Consider the following 12,918-nt stretch of genomic DNA (forward strand, 5'->3'; position numbering starts at 1 on the left):
TTTACTAGCTCTTTTCTCTTCCCCATGGGTTTCATTCCTTCCCTCCAGGGTTTCTGGATGTCCCTTTGCTTCCTAAATGGGAAGGGGCTCCAGTCTGTGCCTAACATAAGGGGTTGAGGGATCCCCTCCACTACGCCAACCGACTCCCTTTTAAACTTCCCCCAAACTTCTAGGGCAGAATTTCTTATCCCCATGTTTATATATATATATTACAGCCTCATTCTTGCTCAATGAAGTATCCAGTGGGGTTTTATCAGTTCTTACCTTAGTAACGAATAGGCTGAGGCAGTGTCCACTAGACTTCTTTAATTCCTCCCTATGTTACAGAAATAGTTGATAACTTCTTCATTTCTTCCTACCCAGGAGTCCTGGCCCAACCACAGAATTCTGTAAACCCACATTCCACATATGGACAATCTCTTTTTATGAATCCCTGCCACCACCACATAAACATCCAAGTGTTTATGTCAGTGTTCCACTGGGCTCCTCCTTCTTCTTCTCAGTTCCCTGTCTGAATTTAGTTTTCTGGTCTTCCTACCCAGATCCAAACCCTTCAAATAACGACCTCCTCTAGAATGTCAGCTTCTACAAATTCCTCTATTAGTTTAATTGCCACATCTAGGGTGTTGGGTTGACACTGCCTGACCCATATTCGGGTATGGTCCACAAGATTCTGAAGGAACTATTCAAGAATGACAGTGTGTATAATGTCAGCCATGCTTTGGGTGTGCAATTGCTGCGACAAGTGGCCCAGTCTGTCTGTTTTGGGGCAAATGTCTGGGACTGTAATCTCCCAGTGCATCTTGCGGCTCAAAACGTTTTTGCTGGTACATTTTTATCAAAAGCTCCACACAGTTGAGGTTGGCTGCCTTAACCATTTTGTAGTTCTTTGCTTGCTTGAGAGCCATGTAGATCATCTGAGCTTCTCCTGTTAAATAGACTGCTACCTATAGGGCCCAGATTCCCTTATCCCGTCATGCCCTCATAGCATCTCTCTCAAATATGGCCAAAAATGCATCGGGGTCATCTAGAGGCCCCTTCTCATGGAGACCTACCCCCCATATCTGAATGCTGATCCCTGCCACAGGATTTACCACAATTTGTAGCAGTTGTTACTGTACCTAGACTTGCTCTCAAATAAAGTCCTGTAGGCTTTTCTGTTGCTCAGCCTGGTTAAACAAAGCGTTGCTTCGGTTGCTGATTCTCAGCACTCTGTCACAGCGCCTTTGAAAAGGAGTCCATTCATTTAGCTGCCTAAATCAGGATCTAGGAGGCTGATTGTGGGAGCCCATATTTTGGAATATTGATTCCCCATGGAATTCAGGATGCTGAGCACCTCATAATATCAGCCCTTATTCAAGGTAAGAGATCAGTAGCTAACACCATGAAGCCACCTATTTTCCACTTCTGTCTCTTTAATAATGAATCACATTTTAGGCTGATGGATAATTTGACATTGCTGGATTCTATTGTCTTGTTTGTTCATGGCAGTATAAAATTCAGAAATGCGCAACTCTTCCCCTCTCCTCCCTAAAAACACCCACAAAACTTTTCAGGAATTAACATTAATCACTGGTGGCCTAGAAGCTGCCTAGTCACTCTCCAAGATGGGAAACAAAATAAGCATTCAAAAATTATGTTTGTTACAAGCAATACAAATCACAGATTTAAGACCTTTATTGTTAGGACCAAGCATTACATTATAAGGATATGTGTTAAAATTCACTTTCAGTTAAAATATAACAGTGAACAGCACTCTGTTTGAAATGGGGAAATGTAAATAAGAAAATACACTGCTATGTGGCTTTCTGCTTGTTTAAGCATAATCATAAACTTGACATCCTCAGTAATTACCATAAATCATGAAGAAAGACGATAAACTGCTGCTTTACCTGTATGGAAAGAATTGTTGTAGTCATATCTGCCAGTCTGGGATATTAAAGAGACGAAGACAAGAAAATGCTCAGCCTACTGTAAAGGCAATCGTGGAAGACAGTCAACGGCAAATGTATGGAAAAGAAAGGGGCTGGAAGCTTGAAACAAAATAAAGGATGTCACCCATAATTATGTGAACATAATCCTTTCCTTCAAAGGCTCATGAAAAGAGACACATGATGAATTGCATCCTTTTGGAAATATGCTAATCATTTAGTTCAATAGTATTATACAACTCACCACATTTATGCAGCTTGACTTAGAATGAATACACATAGCTACTGTATATTTAAAATCTCTTTAATGCTGTGACAGTCCTGGTACTCCGTATCTAGGAAACACCATCCAAACTCACCTAATATTGTAGTTCCTAATGTGCCCTCCAAACAGATAAACAATATTGTAAACTGCTACAAAGACACACGCATGAACCACCAGCAATGAAAGAGTTAAATTAGCAGCACTCACAACCAAGCATAACTTTCAAGATTCTTCAAATATTTGCTCTCGTATTTCTCAAGGCACATTGTTTTCAATAAAACCATAAATTATGTTTTGAAGTATTATTACTTAATATGTATAGTATGTACAAATGGTTTATGGCAAAACTGGAAGTGGACATCACCAGACACATTTGAAAAGGGTCTCTAATTTGTGCACATTCAAAATATTTTCACACCCATTTACAAGAAAAATGTATGCACAAATTGGATAATTTGTGTCCAATCTGCATGTACAAATGTATGTCTGTACATGAAAATGCAGACTCTCAACAGAAAAAGGTCCTTTGAAATTTTTGTCCAGCATATTCAGCATCTCATAATTTTAAAACTTCCAACTTCCAAATAATAATAGCTTATTATTTTATGCTATTTAGCTTTGTAATACCTCTTTGAGTGTATCTCTGATTTGACTGAGACTAATAACTCATTTGTAAGATTGTAGCTCTGCTGTAAAAGCAGCATTTATTTCCCTGCCATCTTGATTATTTTCGTTGTGAATACATAAATGGAAAACATTTTGTAAGTTGTCTAAATGGATCAATTAACAGACTCTGCTTTTAAAGTTGAGGTGCGATGATCTTTCACCTGCAGAGATACAAAGAAATATACATGAGAAGGAAATGGAATTAGAAATGTGTTTCCAACTTACAGAAAAGTACAAGGTCATGGATGATTATTAAACCTTATCAGGGAAGCAATTGCTACTGTGCAGTTTTCTTCATAAAAGCAATTCCTGTCATCATTCAGAAACTGAATAACATATTGTCAAACTAAAAACATGCTTGTTGTGCTAGTTCTTCTGGATTTCTTTCACACTAATGAGTAACAATGAGTTGGTATCAGTCTCAGTTCACTGCCTAGTGAGTTTTGACTTCATTCAGCAAAGGTGGAGTGCCCTGAATGCTTCAGTACTAGACTTGATTATTGTATAGTGTCATCTAAGTTCTTTTTGAGGTAAATGCCATCAGTGTATTCATGACATCATTAACTTCCGTTTGCAGTGTTTTAGCTGTGTCAGTCCCAGGATATGAGAGAGACAAGGTAGGGGAAGTAATATCTTTTATTGTTAGTGAGAGAGACAAGCTTCTGAGATACATAGAGCTCTTCTTCAGGTCTGAGAAAGGTACTCAGAGCGTCACAGCTAAATATAAACCGAACAAGTAGTTTAACATAAGCAGTAAATACATATTCTAAGGGACTATTCAAGGCGAAGTGGCCCCCATAGTCATAGAACAGAAAAGGGGGGTTAGAGGGTTACAGATTGTTGTAATAAGCCATAAATGCAGTGTCCTTATTAAGACCACGATTTCTAGAGTCTAGCAAATTTAAGCTCCCAGGCTGGTCTTTCAAAAGTGTTGTGCAGGTTTTCTTTGAGGATGAGGACTGATAGGTCAGATAAAGACTGATTCCTTTGTGAGACGTGTTCAGCCACAGGTGCTATGATATTTTTGTCTTTTATCATTTTCCTATGTGAGTTCATTCAAGAGCCTAGTGAATACCTAGTTTCACCAATATAATTGTTATTGGGGCATTTCATGCACTGTCTGAGGTACATTACATGTTGTGGTAAGCATGTATAGGACTCATGGATCTTGAAAGGTGTGTTGTGGAGGACGTTGATCACTGTAGCAGTGGAAATATGTCTATAGGTTTTGCATCTGTTGTTTTGGCAGGGTCTGGTGCTGCTTTGAATTGGTGTGTCCTTGTCCCTGGGAATCTTGTTTCTGATGATGAGCCCGGGGAGCTGTTTGAAGGCTAGAAGAGGGGTGTCAGGAAAGATTTCTTTCAGGATGGGGTTCCCACTGAGTATGGGGTGTGGTTGTTTGATGATACCCCATATTGGTTCTCATGTGGAGTGATGAGTGACAACTAGGGGTGTGCAGTCAGAGGGGGTTTATTTCTGTATTGAAGCAGGTTCTCTTTGGGTATTTGGGTGGCCTGTTCCATGATGTGATCTACTTCTCTGGTGGAGTGTCCTTGTTTGATTAAAGCAGTTTTGAGTGTGGTAAGGTATATACCCTAGACTTTCTGCTCAGAGAATGTTCTGAGGTATCTGGGTGCTTGCCTGTAGATAACAGATTTATTGGTGTATTTGACATGGTTACTGGATCTATGAAGATAGGCCTGCTGATCTGTGGGTTTCTTGTATATAGTTGTCTGTAGGGTTCCATTGTTGAAGCTGATTGTAGTGTCCAGGAAGTTGGTGCTAGTTTAAGAGTGTTCCAGAGAGAGCATGATTGACTGGTGGCGGTTGTTGAAGTAGTGGTTGAAATGTATGGGGGGTCTTAAAGTCATCTGTCCAGAAGATGAAAATATCACAGATGGTTTTGTAGTGCATTTGTCCAGAAATCTTCCTCAAGGTGGCCCATGAAGAGTCCGGCATATTGTGGAGCCATCCTAGTACCCAGGGCTGTTCCCATGGTTTGCACAAAGTGTTGTTGAATGTAAAATTCTTATGGGCGAGGATGAAATGGATGTGTTTGGCAATGTGTTTAGGGTGGATCCATTGTCTTGTAAATATTTGAGGCAGGCAGATATGTCATCATTGTGAGGGATATTGGTGTATACGGAAGTGACATCCATGGTGCCCAGAATGGTGTTCTGAAGGATGTTGTTACTGTTGTGGAGTTTATGGAAGACATAGGTTGTGTCTTGGGGAAGCTGGTTCTTTGTGTGATAAGTGGTTTGAGGATGATTTCTGTGTGCCCCCATTTTCCTTCAGTAAGTGTGCTTTGGCCAGATTTCCTACACACCAAAAATCATGATCTTAATAAAAACACTGGATTTATGGCTTATACAAGGGATCCTAGAAATCCATTTGCTATGAGAAAATGCGGAATTTGCATTTTTACAGAGAATCTTTGTTACATTTTGTGAAAAAAATAAAAACATATATTAGCTATCACCTAAATTTTACTCAAAGTTCCAATCTCAAAGTATTCAAGGCACAGCGGGGCTGGGGTTTTAGCTGTGAACCTCACCTTCTGAGGCTCTCAGCCCGAGCCCCACCACTGCCAGTTCCGGGTGGCTAGTAGTTCAGTTAATATGAAGAGCTGGATAATGTAGGCTTGGATAAATAGGGATCTACTGTATATCAATAAAATATTGTATTCAACTAATACCTATATATATTGTGGCTAGGGAAACTAAAGTTCAGCATTTAATTTTAATGACAGAAAAATGTCGAATTTTGGTTTTTTTATCACAGAAAACTAGGATTCCTGCTTATTACAACAATCTGGAACCCATAGCCCTCCTTTTTTGTCCTATGACTACAGGGGTGTTAATGAGCCACTTCACCTTGAATGGTCACTTGGAATATGTCCTAACTCAGAGGTCCTCAAACTGTGGGTCACTCCCCCCAGGATAGTACGGAAGAACATTTTTTTGGGGGGGGGGGGGTCATAGCAGGAGCCTGGGACAGCCCCCACAGGAGGCAGGGAGAGTGCCACCCAGATCCACTCCTGGCCCCAGCCCTGGCTGCCGGCCCTCTGCCCAGGGATCCGGCTGCTGACCCCACTCCAGGGAGCTCAGCTGCCAGGCAAGGCCCTTGTCTGAGGCTCTGCTCCCACCCCCGCCCCCAGCTCTGTCACCAGCCTTGACCACCTTACCCCTGTCCATGTCATCCACTCCCAGAGCCATGGCCCCGCTCCCAGCCCTAGCTCCAGTGAGGTTGGGGGGGAACAGATGGGGTAAGGAAGAGTGTGAGGTAAAACGTTTGAGGGCCACCCTATGCTAACTATTTATGCTAAACTATCTATTCAATGCTGTATATAGCTGTCACACTCCGAGTACCTTTCCCAGACCTGAGGAAGAGCTCTGAGTAGCTTGAAAGCTTATCTCTCTCACGAGAGATATCAGAACAGAAGTTGGTCCAATATACAATATTACCTCATTAATGCCTTTCATCTTCAAGCGTACCTGCATGACCTGAGCATATTCCATCAATCTGAAAATATAGCATGAGACCGATTCAACAATATGGATTTAAAAGTGTGGCGTTTTGGTTTTTATCCCCTTCTGTTGTAGTATATGATAAAATATTCAGGTTTTCAAATTCTTAAAGCTTGAGCTTTTAGTGTTAAGGGCACGGAGAAACCCAAAGAAAAAGAAAAAATGTTTACTAAAGGAATATCAACAAAAGCAGAGACATATATATATGGATTTTCCAGCTATTCAGAGACATCATTCATCTTTTTTATTATATCAAGGTGTCCCGTGACTCAGAGCTCTGTAACTCAGGGCTTGATCCAATGCCCATTTTAGTCATAAGGAATACTCTAATTACATTCACAACCTTTGGATCAGGTCCTGTATGAGTAAACCTAGGGGATTCACTCAGTCTAACTGGTGAGCCTCCTTGCAGTGACATTAAGAAAACAGGAAGCATTCTTGAGCACCACAATAAGTGAGGGAAATACATTTGTTTAGATCCTTATTGTAGGTAATTTAGAAAAGCAAGACAAAACCTTTAATACACCTGCCAGTAGAGGAAGCCCCAGCTCTAGAATCCCAGAGAGGATTCTACCAGTGGAAGGCACATGGTACCATGCACTTGGGAGCTGATGCTACTTCCAGTAAGGTCAATAACAAAACCCCCATTGACTTCAAAGGGGTAAGCTTAGTCACTGGAGCCACCATTCAACAAGGTATTTAAGTATGTGCTTAACTTTAGGGATGGACTTATCAATCAGGGCCTTCAGGAAGAGCCTGATATGATGTGAGGAGTCTCATTGTTGACATCCCTCTGAATATTTTGCCCAAGTGTTGGGAGCCCTTGCTCTGGCTGCTTTTGTGTGGGGAGGCCCATTGAACATAGCCAAAAAGTTGAATATGGAAAAGATGGTTACTTGTCCTGTTATAGAAGTGACTGTCCTTTCTCCTCTTCCTTCAGCACTCGTTTTGATTTCTTATCTATTATTTTTTTTGTGTGTGGTGCAGATGTTTTACCTTACTTGCTTTTAGACTGAAATGTTACTTAATTGCTGATTTACTTAATACTCTGTAAATATATGATTGTCAAAGAAAAAACTTTCAAAATGCACCATACATATTAAATTTTCAAAGTGATTTGAGATATTTATTGGTTGGATTTACTAGAGAATGAGTGCCTGGAATGCAACAATTGAATCATGTGCGAAATACCAGGAGAAAGAATTACTGTCCTACCAATAATATTTAAGGAGTATAGTCTCAGCTTGGTGAACAGGGATTTAAAATATGTGTGTAAGTCTCATTAGTGTTAATGAGAGTTATGCACAAAAATCTCCATACATGAGAATCTTTTTCTCTATATATGGAGGCACCCTGGGGATTTCTATGAAGATAGCCCTTCTAAGAGGTTCTCATTGCTTTATTTCACATTTCGTATCCATGGATTAGGATGTTGAAAAGGAATTTGAAAGAAGGTTGGGGAAGAAGATTTATCAGCTTGTCATATATTGCTTATAATGTTAAAATTCTTCAAAGGCAGAATATGACTCAAGGCTGTCGGGGTGGGATTCCCATGGGGGACTTAGGCACCTAATTGCCACTTTGGATGCCTAAGTTCAACATTTAGGGACCACTAGCATTCACAAAACCCTTGCTCTGCTACCTCCTAATCCTAAAGTGTCTAGGTGCCTAAATTTTCATTGTTAAAGTTCCTGAGGCATCTAAATTTTGGCAGCTAGGCATGCACCCAGCCCCAACATGCACTTAACTTACTTATAAGCCCTAGCAGGATTCACACTAGGCATTCCTGTTGCCATCAGGGCCCTATCCAGTAGATGTGCTGTGAACATGTCTAAACTCTCACAAAAGATTCAGGAGGTGGATTGCAATGCCTAAATCCCCCTTGTGGTTTCTAAATAGACTATGTGTGCTAGTTTCATCAGGACAATCTAAGGTTTTTCATATGATGTCCTCGATTTTTTATAACTACAAAATGTACATTTGGGATGTATTGATATACTCATATAAAATGTTTCCATCCCCCTGTTTCACTCTCATCACACAGAAAATAGAGCTGCTCAGAGAACTGTATTCCATGGGAATATGGAGTTCATTCAAAATGGAAACACAAAATCAGGGTGATTTCAATGGAATTTCATTTTGGAAGTAAACCAGGAAAAAAGTTCCAGCAATGCTGAAATGTCCCATTTAAATGTTTTTCAGCTACACATTTTTGATTTCTTCATTAAGAAATGACTTGTTTGTTTCAATATATTATTTGAACCTATAAATTTCAAAGAGAAATGAAAACAATAACATTATTATACCACAAGACCCATCTAACAAGACCCACTTTTAATCTCTGAATCAATAGAATACAGTAATGAAACATTATAGACAATAACAGAACTTTAGCATCTACAGGCTTATTAGAACACATTGTTAAACTTCTAACAAGATAGAGGTAAACACAGACAAATGCAACTAGTATCTACTTTTGATCCTCTAACGATGCCAACATATCAAGTATTCTAGTCTATTTAACATGGCTTTGACAACTATCTACAAGGAATGGCCGTGTTTACCATTACGGTATTTTTCTACTATGACCTTAAGGATCACTTTTAGGTCATTCAGCAGGCTGGTTGCTTAACCCTCTTTGGCTCAGCGTCACACATGGACATTTGTATGAAACTAGGTGATTCCATGACTCCTTACACTGGAAGAGTTCACATAGTCATCTGGAAATCTCTAGTGAATTTACAAGCCATCCAATCAGGGAGCAGAAACAATTACATAGGACTTCTGTTATGTGAAAAATCATATAACATATACAGTTAACTACAAATAACAATTCTGAAAGGAAGCCATGGGCACAGTTTGTGAGCAGTGCATACGTTGAAGATTTTCCATAAATCATTCACCAACTAAATTCAAATAATGAACACATTTGTAAAAATCTAAGCCTATTTATGGATAATTTCAAGGCATATAAAGGAACTATATTTGTTGAATAAACTGTTTACTGTGACTAGGTCTTTGGGGGGAGGGATAGCTCAGTGGTTTGAGCATTGGCCTGTTAAACCCTGGGTTGTGAGTTCAATCCTTGAGGGGGGCCATTTAGGGGTCTGGGGCAAAAATTGGGGATTGGTCCTGCTTTGAGCAAGGAGTTGGACTAGATGACTTCCTGAGGCCCCTTCTAACCCTGATATTCTTTAAAAAAAGGTCTAGTTTTAAATATAACTCAAGATCTACTTTCAAGAATTTCAAAGTTCCTTGCAAAGCACTCTCTGCTGTAGTTAAGACCCCTGTTGGAGCCTTGAGAAACTTCGTCTCAGTGGTAAGGGTCTCATGGGTATTACTTACAGTTTGTACAATTCCTTGATGCCAGTTCCTTCAGTTTGATCCAGCTGTGACACAACACTCTTTAGTTTAAATGTTAATATGCATATATTTCTGTCTGGAAAAAGTGTTTGAGGGAGGAGAAAAAGAGATCTTGCAAAGTACCACCTTGAGTTACAGTGAATACCCTAGGTAAGCTTACTGCTTATGATGGAGTTCACCTGATCCAACAACCAGCTCCTCAAATACACTCATGCCAGAGCTCATGGAGTAATCCAGGCTGGTATTGTCAATGTGGCCTAAGAGAGTTAGGCACCCAGCTCACATTTATTTGCAATGGGAGTGAAGACCTTAACTCCTTTCAGCCCCTTTGAAAATTCCAACCCTATAAGACACTTTTGCTCTTTCTTTCCTGATGATTGTTTTCTTTTTTGGTGCCACTGCCACAAAGCAAGAGCTTCAATCAAGAAAAAAAGGGCAGGAAAAAAGACCATGGGTAAATAGGCTCCCTGCAATAGTCACAGAGAATACTAGACCAGCAGTGATCAAAGTTGCATTGTTCTTCTTAATATGTATCCAAAAAAGATCACTTGAGAGATGGAACATTCAGAAGCACAGTTCCCCATAGCTCCATGCTCTGGCATTTGTCACAAAAGAAAAAAAATGTTGTCTATAAGCAACTACCACCACTTCTTGCCGCACCTGAGTAAATCAGCTATGCAGCAATGATCTTGCTTATAGACTCGTAAAAAAAAAAACAGATGAACCATCACATTTGAGATATTATAGTGTATAGATGGAACAGAGATAAAATTCATTCAGTGTTGACAGAACTGTTGGAAACTGTTTCCTTGGATTTTTAAAGCCTATATTTTTTTCAGGCAAGTGCAAAACAGTCATTACGCACACACATTCTGCCCAGCAAAAAATAATCAGAGAAGACATCTCTGTTGGCTGATTTCAGTTTTAACAATTAAAGTGTGAGATATCTCAGGTTCTAAATAGCCAACAGCTCAGCACTGGAAGATGTAATGTAGTGCAAAGTTATTTACTGAACTTTGAAACAAATGTTACATACACATGTATCATTGCAAAAAATGACATTGTTCCTCTGTCAATTAGATTAAGTGCTTCTCAGCCAGCAAAGTGTGATACAAGTCATATCATATAGTATGATACTGCTGCTGCGGTGTGCAGTGAAGATTTTGAAGTTCTTGGCATGAAAAATAAGTGATCTATACCACTACAGTTAGTGAAACACATATTTCATCATATCTATTTGCTACAGCACCCGTGAATTAAAGTAGAACTACCATAAATTTAAGGGGAGACTGGAAAGGAAATCTATTTTGAAAGTAAAGGCTAACTTATGCCTAAGAGGCAGAATTGAACAGGGAGGTGCCCTTGCTAAGTAGTGGTGAGAACAGATCGTGTGCCTGTCTAGGTGCCCTTTCAAGATCAAAGTCATTCTTTCAATCAATTGCTGAAGTTCAATTTCTTCTTATAAAATGTTAATATGTTCAAATCATGGAATTCTAAATATTTGTCAATTATTTGTACAATTCCAAAGTTGTGCCTGGTGCTGTACAGACAAATAAAATGACAGCTCCCTGCCCCGAGAAATTTACAATCTACATTAGACAGAACCTAGTCATGGATGTGAAATTTCTGTGAAAATAAATTGAATGATTAAGGTTTGTGCATCTATCCATAGACATTAAGGCTAGACAAGAACACTAGATCATCTGCTTTGACTGTCTGTATAAGACAAGCCATAGAATTTCATAATTCCCTCATGTATTTAGCCCCAAAACTTTTGTTTGACTAATGCATATTTTCCAGAAAGGAATCCAGTCCTGTTTTGAAGACTTCAAGAGATGGAGAATCTACCACTTCCCTTGGTACTTTGTTTCACTGGTTAATCACCCTCACTGTTCAAAAATTATGCCTATTTCTCATTTGAATTTGTCTGGTTTTAACAGCCAGACATTGTTTCTTGTTATGCCTTTCTCCACAAGATTAAAGAGCCCTTTAGTAACCAATACTTTCTCCCCATCAGAAACTAGTACACTTTCATCAAATCATGTATGTAAATAATGGGAAAAATGTTTTACTATGTTCAATGAGCAACTAAGAGCACTGGCTAGAACCCAGCCTAGTGCAGGCAGTAGGGAATATACAAGCTTTTGCCACACATCTTTGGGGACACAGAAGATTCATTCCTGTAAACATGAAAAATGTTTTTGCCTGGTATCTTTAATAAGTCTATAGTGGCAATCATTACTGGCTTCAGATGTGGACAAATCATGAGTAAAGTATGATGGAAATCAGATTTTTTTTCATCAGGTCTCCAGATGAGAAATGCTAGTTCTTTAAGTCCGCATACTCTTGCCTTTTATGCTCTAGAGATTCTGAAAAATATTTTGTGGATAGAAATTTGACTTATGACTCAAGGTGAAAGTAATATGCTCAATACCCTCCATAGTTTTCACTTAATCTTTCTGTTATGGTTGACTTGTTTACACATTACTATCCAAAATGTACACTTGTAGGATTTCAGAGTAGCAGCCGTGTTAGTCTGTATCCGCAAAAAGAAAAGGAGTACTTGTGGCACCTTAGAGACTAACAAATTTATTTGAGCATAAGCTTTCGTGAGCTACAGCTCACTTCATTGGAGCTGTAGCTCATGAAAGTTTATGCTCAAATAAATTTATCAGTCTCTATGGTGCCACAAGTACTCCTTTTCTTTTTACTTGTAGGATTTATTCATAATAATAGCTTTTTGTATAGCTGGTACTTCTAGCATCCAAGTGAAGGACTGGCTTTTGTAAATAATTCTCCCATCATTGTTGAACATGTAGTAGAAACCTTATTTTGGGGAAGTTCTATGACCTGTGTGGCACAGGAGGTCAGACTAGATGATCACAATGGTCCCTTTTGGCCTTTGCATCTATAAACCTTTCAGAGTTTTGTGCATGGAGTGTGGGCAACAATGATGATAAAAACAAAGAAATGGAACCGGCAGGTGATGGGAGGAGACAAGATACCCTGTAGCTGAGTTTGCACTATATGTTTAATATAAAAATATCTCACTCTTGCAGGATTGCAGTCAGAAGTAGTGACTATAGAACAAAACCTTCCCAGAAGAGTACCCAGAAGTCATCTACTACAGGACAGGCCCAACAAAGAAAATAACAGAACGCCA

General features: G+C 39.4%; 1 long non-coding RNA gene across 1 annotated transcript in view; it reads right to left on the minus strand.

Annotated features, from left to right (window-relative positions):
- Nucleotides 1-2,991: 2,991 nt before the first annotated feature.
- The window catches only part of LOC122465559, a 29,054-nt gene continuing 19,127 nt past the window's right edge, over nucleotides 2,992-12,918 (minus strand). The window contains exons 2-3 of the long non-coding RNA XR_006290489.1: nucleotides 6,330-6,387; nucleotides 2,992-3,023 (exon numbers count right to left, since the gene is read on the minus strand). This is a non-coding gene — a long non-coding RNA (uncharacterized LOC122465559). The remainder of the gene's footprint in view (nucleotides 3,024-6,329; nucleotides 6,388-12,918) is intronic.

This window comes from Chelonia mydas, chromosome 4 (genome assembly GCF_015237465.2).
Source record: "Chelonia mydas isolate rCheMyd1 chromosome 4, rCheMyd1.pri.v2, whole genome shotgun sequence".
NCBI classification, from domain to species: domain Eukaryota; kingdom Metazoa; phylum Chordata; order Testudines; family Cheloniidae; genus Chelonia; species Chelonia mydas.